The sequence below is a fragment of the Acomys russatus genome, chromosome 18, assembly GCF_903995435.1.
Source record: "Acomys russatus chromosome 18, mAcoRus1.1, whole genome shotgun sequence".
NCBI classification, from domain to species: domain Eukaryota; kingdom Metazoa; phylum Chordata; class Mammalia; order Rodentia; family Muridae; genus Acomys; species Acomys russatus.
Window position 1 is genome coordinate 23,709,478 of NC_067154.1, and position 10,946 is coordinate 23,720,423.

The window sequence follows — 10,946 nt, forward strand, 5'->3', positions numbered from 1 at the left end:
ATGTTATTTTTAAAAAATTAATTTATTCAGATTACAACTCAATTGTTATCCAACCACCAGTATCTTCCCATTCCTCCTTCCCTCCTGTTTCCACCCTATTCCCCTACCTTAGGTCTAAGACCGAGGGGGACCTCCTCCCCCACTATATGGTCATAGGCTGTCAAGTCTCATCCTCGGTAGCCTGCTTATTCTTTCTTTGAGTGCCAACAGGCCTCCCCACCAAGAGGAGGTGGTCAAATATGGGGCACCAGATTTCATGTAGAGTCAGTCCCCACTCTCCACCAAAAATGTCAATTTTAACATTTTTATTATTGCATGAACATGTACTAAGATGTGTACATGGCCTCAGCACATGTGTGGAGATCAGAGGAGAACATCTCTCTGGTGTCCTTTCCATAGGTTCCGAGTATTGAACTCTGAATGTCAGACTTGTGAGGCAAGTACTTTGATACAGTCTAAAAATTGTGGGAACAGGAAGGACCAGGTGGCTGAGTGGAGGGAGAGAATACTGGGAGAGATTATTTTATTGTAGGGCATTTCAGGTGTGAGAGCCTGCAAACTCCCAGGGGTCATTGATGGTGACCCCAGGGAAGACTCTTAGTAATGTGGGATATGAAGTCTGAAGCCACCATCTTCTGTAACCAAGCAAGACTTCCAGTGGAGAGATTGGAGCACCAAGCCACCCACAAAACCTTCGATCTACAATATATCTTGCTTGCAATATGTACTGGAATAAAAGTAGCACAGACCTTGTGGGTTCCGCCAACCAATGACTGATGCAACTTTAGACCCTTACCATGAGAGGAAGGCCATCTGTAATGCTGCCTGGAGAGCCAGCAACCAATGTCTGGATAGTCCAAAGAGGTAGGATAGAATCAAATCCAACTGGGGGATGGGGAGGAGAGGAAACAAAAGTATTTCCAATGTTGCTATACTAGTCGACAGGTATTCGCCAACAGAGAGCAGACACAGATATCCACACTCAAGTATTAGGCAGAGCTTGATGAATCCTGTGGAAGAGGAAGAGGAAGAAGAAGGATTTTTAGAGCCAGAGGGTTCAAGAACATCACAAGAAAGTGGCACACAGAATCAACTAACAAGAGCTCGTAGGGGCACACAGCATCAGGGGGTCTATATAGGTTTAACTTAGGTACTCTGCATATGTGCTCTTGCTTGTGGGACTCCTATCAGTGGAAGTAGAGATGTCTCTGTCTTTCACCTGCTTTGGGGGCCATTTTCCTCCTATTGAGTTGCATCATTCAGCTTTCATATATGAACAAACTGTGCCTAGCCTTATTGTAATTTGTTATTTCGTGTTTGGTGGGGGGTGGGAGGGCCTGGGAGGAGAGGAGGGAGGAGAAACGTTGGTCGGGATGTAGTATATGAGAGAAGAATATATTTTAAAAATAAAAAAATGTACCCCCAAACAATTATTTCCATCAAATTTAAATAAGTGTAGCTCTTTTGGTTCATTTGTTTCAGTTTCACTACAAACATAATCATCTGCTTTTCACGTATCCATATATTTATAAGATGTCAGGAATGACTATAAGCTGAGGACATAGGGAACCCTCTAAGCTTTATATAGAAACTGCTGTCCTGTTTTCAAAATTACATAATCCCTTTTGGAAAATGTGATTGTGTTCAAGGGAACAAACCTATTATGCTTGCATTGTCTGCCTTTTTATTGATTTCCTGTTATTATATTGTTTGCTCATTTTATAAGCAATTTTGTGAGACAGTAAGTGGGAGAGCTGTCTGATTTAGTCTAACAGAGTAAAGTCAGCCTTCTAATAAAATACACTAGTGAGAAAAATAGTATCTGGACTTCATTTCAAAACCATATAAAGATTCTTAATACTTAAAAAGATATACCACTTAAGTATTAGATAATTTTTTATGTATATTTTATTTGCATAATTAACGTAACTATAAAAACTTGTAACAGAAAGTCTCAGAAGAATAAATTTAATTATCTTACATTATTACTAGATCTTTATGGTTATTTTAAGATTTAGATGATACATATTTGAGATCCTGATTTGAACAATTGTCTTAAACATAGGCTATTTGTAATAATCCATATCTTACAAGTCAGCAGTTTTAAACAATCAAAGAGGAGTAAGAGGATATTTTTAACCTATCTATAGTTAACTTGATTTTAAAATCTCATTTTAATAGAGAAGGTAATTGCCAACATTTAATGAGTGTTTTACTAGACCACTGATTTCCATATATTAACTTATTACGACTCTGTAACTATGACTAACCCATCACATAATGAGAAAGCAGTATTGAGGTAAATTTCCTATGATTAGTTTGTCAGGTTTACCTGAGTTAAGACCTCTCTCTAGTATCTTTCCTGAGCCATGTATTTGATTTACACTAAACCGAAACACAAAAGTATTGCCCTGTAAACTGGTGGAAATTAAGGGAAAAAAACTCATGTATAAAATTCTCAAAAATAAAAGTCACATTGTTTGATGGGGTAAAATGAGAACTCTTATTTAAGTTAGGTGTTTTATCACAGGGTTACCACTCTCAACACAAGATCCGACCTCTTATGACTTAATAAACCTACCAAAGTTTTTAATCACATTTTAATACTGTGGTATTGGGAATTAAATTTCAACATGAATATTTACAAAAGACAAGAAGACACCTTTATTCAAACCACAACATGTACCCTAATTTTTTTCTTTAGTCTTTCTTTCTTTTTCCCTTTATCTTTTTATTAATATGTATGTGTGTTTACATCTGTGAGTTTATGTGCATTTAGGGCATGCAAGAACCCATCGTACATTTAGTTAGAATTCAGCAGTTACCAAACATGAGTGAATTAAAATACTACTTTCATTTATCTTCAAGACAGCTCCCAACAGTAGAAATGTTTTTTAGAAATATATTGATGCCATCTTTTGTTCCTAGTTCAATAATCTGATTAATTCTGGAAAAAAAAATACTGCAATCAGCAGCTTGTTATTTAGAATGCATCAATAACTGTAATATGTGTAGTCTTCCATATAAAAGTCCAATGTTAAGTATAACACCATCACAAGAAAATTTAAACAATAGATATTATCAGCATTTGAGATTGCCATGAGGCATAAACTATTCCAGTTGGGCCCTTTTCTTATATCCATTGTTATAAATATATTTTGTTTAACGCATACACCATGATAATCCTAACATATTTTACAGTTAGAACAGAATTTATTCTTCAGTATTTCTATATAGAGGAAATGAGTAAGACTTTAAATAAACAGAAAATTTACCTAATGTTTTGTTAATAACTGTCTTCAATAATACATTACTAGCCATGGAAAATTCAATCCTAAAAATGAGCTCACAATTAAACAATTAATACATTATGTTAAAAAATTATACTGTTTTGAGCCTACTTAGTCATCCTAATTTTTCTATGATTATACTCTTCTTTCAATATCCATTATCTTTGTAGGCCAAATGTTTACATTTTAAAATCAGGAGTATGACCATGAAAATAGAAACACATTTTTAGTAACTATTGCCATTATCCAAAAAATACTTTCAGATCTATAAGATTTCACAAGTTCAGGTACTTGGTCCAATACAAAATGTCTTGGATTTCCTACAATTGAGTGAGAGAAGAGTTTTGCATTGCTTTTCTAATTAAAATGCAGAAAGTTAATAGCTTTGGACATATCTACCAAATGAGTAAATGCATACCCCAGCCTTGACATTTCCTCAAGCATTGATTTGAAAACACTAAATGTATTTTATTTTGTGGATCCAGTGCACAAAATCCACGTAGTAATTGTTTTCCATTGATATTCTCTTTGTGGGTTTGCATTTGTAGGATAAGAATTGGCATTTATAATTTACAGCCAGTCAAATTATAGAACTTGTGGGTGGAAGCTTTTTATTTTTATTAGTCTAACCTTGCAAAGTGATGGGAAGATTTTTGCAACCTATTCATTTATCTCTCATTTGAAAATTGATTAAGAAACAGCATCTTCATCTAAAGAAGAGAAAAGCAGAATTTGCCTGAGCAGTTTTCTCTAGAATAGCATTTCTTAGAAAACTGATTTTGACACTTTCAGACCAATGCACCAGTAAGAGATCGACTTTTCATTAAATATTTTAACAGGATAGATTAAATTCAGAAATCAGGTCTGATAAGTTGGAGGACTTCCTTGAATCCTGGTGACCTCAGAAACTTTCACCTTTGCATAGCAGTGAAAAGCATGACTAATGACCTTAATGTTGATTATATGTCGTGAGCAAAATAAGTCATAGCAGTCATGGTCACATATGATTATGAGGTAAAGCTTAGGCAAAGGTCAAATTGTAGATAAATGAAATGCAAGCTTGCAAATCATGTGTTCTACCTGCCTGAGGTTCAGGGTACAGGCCAATTCTCAGAGAGGCTGAAAGCAGAAAATTCACACTTCATCTATTTCTCAACATTTTCTGTGAAAAACAATAAGTAAGTTGGTTGAAATAAATATGTATACTATTCACATTTTAAGAAAAGAGAAGTTGGCTTCCTCTTCCTGTAAGCGGCCATAGGTGACCTGAGAAGATGTTTCGCTAATCACTTGACTCAGAAAGCCCTACAAAATCATGCAAATCAAGAGGTTCAAATCTTCGTGTTTATCTTGAACACACCTAGGAAGCTACCCAGACTATCAAATGTCTGAATGATGTGACTTTAAAGAATTAATGTGTGCCATTCTGGCGGTATAATGGTGGAGTCCGCAGGTGCACCTAGGACAAAAGTGGGCAGGACTCAGGCCAAGAAAAAGTGTTGAATTTTTGATGCACATTCTGAAAAATGAATATATTAATGCCGAACTTAAGAGTTGAGATGTAGATTTTCTAGTCATTGAACATATCCAGGTTAACAAGGGCCCTAAGATGTGTTGACTTATTTACAGAGCCCATGGCCGGATCAACCTCTACAGGAGCTCCCCGTGCTGCATTGAGATAATCCTCACTGAAAAGGACCAGACTGTTCCAAAGCCAGAAGAGGAGGTGGCACAGAAGGAAAAAATATGCCAGAAGAAACTGAAGAAACAAAGACTTATGACACAGGAATAAATTTGGCAGAAAATAAATGCAGATAAAAGTTTAAAAAAAAAAGAAAAGAAAAAAAAGAAAAGAAAAAACGAGGAAAGAGAAATTAAAGAAGAACACAGAGAAGTGGCACAAGGAAATTGGCAAAGAATAATTTTACAAATGAATCCAGATCGAAACAATATAGAAAAGAAACAGGGAGGACGTCAAAAGATGAGACATTAGAACCTGTATAGAAAGCATATTCTGAAATAAGAGTAGTGGACTCCTCTCAATTAACAAATACATACAGTATAGATGGGACTGTCCATCTTCATCTTCATCTCAAGTTATACATTCTTACAAAACAAAGTACATGGATCTCAAAAGCACATTCGTTATTTTCTTTCTGCTTTTTCTCTTGTGTCTCTGCCTGCATCATTGTTTTAGTCGTTTACAGGGGAAATGACTTCTGTCTTTCCTTTACTGTTTTTTTATTTCTTAATTTATTTGATTAATTTATACAGATTATATCTCAATTGTTATCATATCACTTTTATCTCCCTGTTCTTCCCTCCCTCCCTCTTTCACTCTTCCACACCCTTAGGTCTGTGACAGAAGAAGACCTTTTCCCACGCCATAAGGTCAGAGACAGGCCCTATTCTCCATACTAGAGGGTCCACATGAAGACCAAGCTGCCCATTGGGTATGTAGTGGAAGAAAGGGAACACCAACCTATCATCAAAAACTTCAACCCAAAAGTTACCCTTCCCTTTACTGTTATGAGCATGTTATCTTCTACAATCACAGGGGACAAAGCCTTGTGACGAATCAATGACTTATTTTTATCTTACTTGATTGTTACCACTATTCTCATATCTTTAAACCCAGGAAAGCTAAAGGAACCAGTAAAAAGGAGAATGAGTCTGTCCCTCTTATAAAGATAATTCATTAGAAGTGTAGTCTTCCCCGCACAGGAGAAGAGAAGGTAGAAGACAGGTGTTCAACTAGCGACTAATTTCACCTGTAAAATGATCCTTTCCATCACTTAGCATTCATTAGATCTATAAATTGAAATCTATTTGAATTTGTTTTTGCCCAATTAATTTACATCACTGCAAACATTTTTCAGACATTTTCTGATTGTAACTTAATGTATTTATGATGGAAAATATTTCAGATTCTGGTCACTGTCTGTACCAAGCTTTCTTCAAAGACATACAAGTCCTGCACATGCCGTGAGCTTACATAAAGCTGACAAGTACCTGTACATTCATTAATTCATAACAAATTGATAACTATGGTCACAAGAATTATTCAGTGGTTGTAGCATGTTTCTAAATGGCAGACTTATTGTCAAGTATTGACTAAGATCTGGGTTCAACCCCCACAAGCATTAGTGACACAAATTCCTGACTATAGATGCATAAATATGTATTTTTGACTTCTTGAGACCAAGTGAATTTGTAGTGTATTCAAGATATTATAGAACCAAAAGCTACTATAAAGGAAAATGAGAAATTTAGTAATCAGAGTTCTTTTCAGTAATATCCATAAAAAGTCACTGAAGTACACTTTCATAATAATTCTTCTTTGGGCATGTAAAAGTGTGTACTCTGTTTCTGAATAAAATTCTATTGATTTCAAAAGACACAACAATGATCCCATGCCAAATGTGTCACACCAATTTTGAGAGAAGGATGTCCTTGTTAAAACAAATACATATTTTAACAAGATAAATTTCAAACCAATTCAATTAATATATATTTTTATTCTTCTTTCCCATGGAGATTGGCTGTGACATGGAAGAGAATCTAACAGCCAGATCTGGCAGGAACTACAAATCCTATTATCTCTGCTCACTGATTTTTACAAAGACTTTAATATATCTGTAGATATTCATATACAAAGTGTCACATTTACAGGACTGGATTCTTTAAATGGATAAACATGCCTTGGAAGACTGGAATTTTCTTCATTTATTAATGTGGTATGAATGTCAGCCCCATCAGACATAATTTTACTCATCAAAAAATAGTAATTGCCTAGAAAATGCTTTACCTCATTCACTAATTCTTGAAGTTTGAGCATAAATGTCACGTTTCTAGTTGAAATCCTATTTTTATAGTTTTAATTGCATATGTAATTTTCTTCAGATATTGAATATTACTTTAATTATACATACGTGTTTTTTACTATGTATTCCTATAGTAGTTGGTGAGTTCCATTTACATATATGAAAAATATCTTTGTGCTGCATCTGTACTAGATTTTTAATTCATGGATTAAAAGAAATGCAAACAGGCTAAACACAAGATTGCATGAAAAATATTTTTAAGTGTAGTATCTCATAACATTTTCTATCTCCATCTATAACTATGAATAATAATGCTGATAAATGGAAAATATGTTGAGAAAATAATTACTAAAGCATTATTACCATTTTAAAATATCATGTTAGCTGTTGTGTTAAAGATTGGGTCTTCTATTAAGTTGATTGGGTGCTATCTATAACATGGACACTGTTGCCTCATTTTTGATCATTTTCCCCTAATGGGTATGCCTTTCCTGGCCTCAGTGGATGGGGATGAGCTCAGCCATGAGATGTGCTGTGGTGGGTTGGTGTGGGGCTTCCCTTTTCCAAAGAGATAGGGAGGGGGAAAAGGAAGAAAAGATTAGGAAGTTGCACAAGAGGGAGAGAGGAGGGAGGGACTTATGATCAGGATGTAAAGTGAATATATAAATTAAAAAGTTTTTAAAAGAAAAAAGAATGAAGTCTTGCTATATATTTAATTATGCAATGTATTAACAAATTATTTTACATCAGATATAAAGGCTCTTCTCTTTCAAAACCAAATTCAGTTATATGGATAATTATCATGGTCCTCAGGGAAATCAAAACTTTGTTTTGCATTTCTTTGGTTTCTTATTATATTTTCTTTTAACCATTGTACACAGTGAACCCTCTATACCTGCTATTGCCCCATAATGCAATATTCTAAGCACCACTTTCCTCTGCTCCAAAATCAAATAATTAAGTAGTGTGAAACAAAAATTTAAACTGAGAACAGGAAACTAAAGATGAAAATGGTTATCCAGAAAATGAGGCAGAAAGCATGGTGAACAGGGGACACAAAAAGCAAACAGGCAGAACTGACTTAGGAGTGGGCCAGAACCCAAATTAGCTGTTATCCTGAACACTGGAGCAGCTTTGAGTTTGGATTTCTTTCAGCCAGCCCACTGCTTACTGGCATTGCCCATCTGGGACATAGAGAGCTAACAAGCAAATGGGAATCGGGCATGGGCCACAATCCACATTAGCTGCTATCCTGAAGAGGCTTGTAGGACATCTGAGAAGTTTTGTGCTTAGATCTCCCTCTGCCTACTGCTTACTGGCCTGGCTCATCTTGGTCATAGAAAGTGAACCAGCAGAGGTAAGTCAGGCACAGACCACAACCCACATTACTTACCATACCAAGGAGGCCTGAAGGGCACTGAGTTGATTTTGATTTGGAGATTTCTCAGTCTCCTTGTCTCCTGCCTGACCCTTTTGGGGCACAGACAAGGAACCCAGCAGAGCTGAACTGGGTACAGGCTCCAACACCCATAATCCACCATCCTAACGAGGCTTCTGGGGAGCCCTAGCAAACAGACAACCTAGACTACTATACCTAGCAAAACTCTCAATTACCATAGATGGATATAACAAGATATTGTATGATAAAACCTAGTATAAATAGTACCTAGACAGAAATCTAGCCCCAGAGAACATACTAGAAAAAGAAACGTTAGCCATGTAGGCTAACTACAGCCAGAAAATACAGGAGGTAAATAATCCCACATCCATAAAACCAAAAGAAAAGGAAAACACAAACACACACTCCCACCACCACCATTGAAAAAACAGGAACTAACAACTACTGGTCATTAATATCTCTCAATAACAATGGCCTCACTCCCCAATAAAAAGACACAAGATAACATAATGAATGTGAAAACAGAATCCATCATTCTGCTGCAGAGTGGAAACACACCTCAGCAATAAAGATAGACATTACCTCAAAGTAAAGGGCTGAAAAAAGGTATTCCAAGCAAATAGACCCAAGAAGCAAGCTTGATTACCCATTCTAGTATCTAATAAAATAGACTTTCAATCAAAAGTAATCAAAAGAGATGGGGAAGAAAAAATATGCTAAGATGATGTCTCAATTCTGAACATCAATGCCCCAAATTCAGGAGCACCCATATTCCTCAAAAAATGCCACTAAGGCTTAATTTACACACTGAACCCCACACATTAGTAGTGGGAGACTTCCCCACACCATTGTCTCCAGTAGACATATCATCAAGACAGAAACTACATGGAGAAACAACGAAACTAATAGATTTCATGAAACAAATGAACCTGGTATCTACAGAACATTTCACCCACACACAAGAGAATATACAGTCTTCCTAGTACCTCATGGAACCTTCTACAAAATTGATTATATACTTAGTAACAAAACAAACTGCAACAGATACAAGAAGATCTAAATAATCCCCCCCCCCCACACACACACCGGAATCCTATCAGACCACCATTGATTAAAACTGGAACTCAACAACAACTGAAACAATTGAAAGCCTACAAACTCATTGAAACTGAATAATTTCGTACTCAATGACCTCTGCATCGGGGACTAAATAGAAAAGACATTAAAAACTTCATAAAATTCAATGAAAAAGAAGGCACAAAGCATCCAAACCTATGGGACACAATGAAATCAGTGCTAAGCCAGGCATGGTGGCACATGCCTTTAATCCCAGCATTTGGGAGTCAGAGGCAGGTCGATACTTGTGAATTCAAGGCCAGTCTGGTCTAAAAAGCGAGTGTAGGACATCCAAGGCTACAGAGGGGAACCCTGACTTGGAAAAAAAAAAAAAAAGAAAAAGAAAGAGAGGAGTAGGAGGAGAAGAATCAGTGCTAAAAAGAAATTTCATAGCACCAAGCACCTTCATAAAGAAACTAGAGACATCCTACTAGAAACTTAACAGCATGCCTTATAGCTCTAGAATACATAGAAGCAGACACACCCAAGCAGAGTAGGTGGCTTTAAATCACCAAACTCTTGTCTGGAATCAATTATTTAGAAACAAATAAAACAATTTAAAGATCTAAGATAACTGAGAGCTGTTTCTGTGAGAAAATCAACAAGATACACAAACATTTAGCCAAACTAACTAAAAGACAGAGGGAGAGTACACAAATTAACAAAATTAGAAATGAAAAGGGAGACATAAGGAGAGACACCTAAGAAACACAAAGGATCAATAGGTCTTATTTCAAAAGCTTACATGCTACAAAATTTGAAAATCTAAATGAAATGGACAATTTTCTTGATAGCTACAAATTATAAAAATTGAATCAAGATCAGGTAAACAAATTAAATAGTCCTATACCTCCTCAGAAAATAAAAGCAGTCATCAAAAGTCTCCCAACCAAAAATATCTCAGGGCTGGATGGATTCAGTACATAATTCTACCAAACCTTCAAAGAAGAACTAACACCAATTATCTTCATACCATTTCACAAAATAGAAACAGAAGGGACATTACCAAATTCATTCTACTAGTCCATAGTTACCTTGATATCTAAAGCACACAAAGACTCAATAACAAAAGAGAATTTGAAACCAATTTCCCTTATGAATATTGATGAAAAATTATTCAATAAAATACTTGCAAACCAAATCCAAGTACACATGAAAAATATCATTCACCATGCTTCATCATGGGCATACAGGAATGGTTCATTATATGGAAATCTATCAATGTAATCAATCATATAAATAATCTGAAAGACAAAAACTACATGTTCATCTCGCTAGATGCTAAAAAAGCTTTTGAAAAATCCAACACTCATTAAT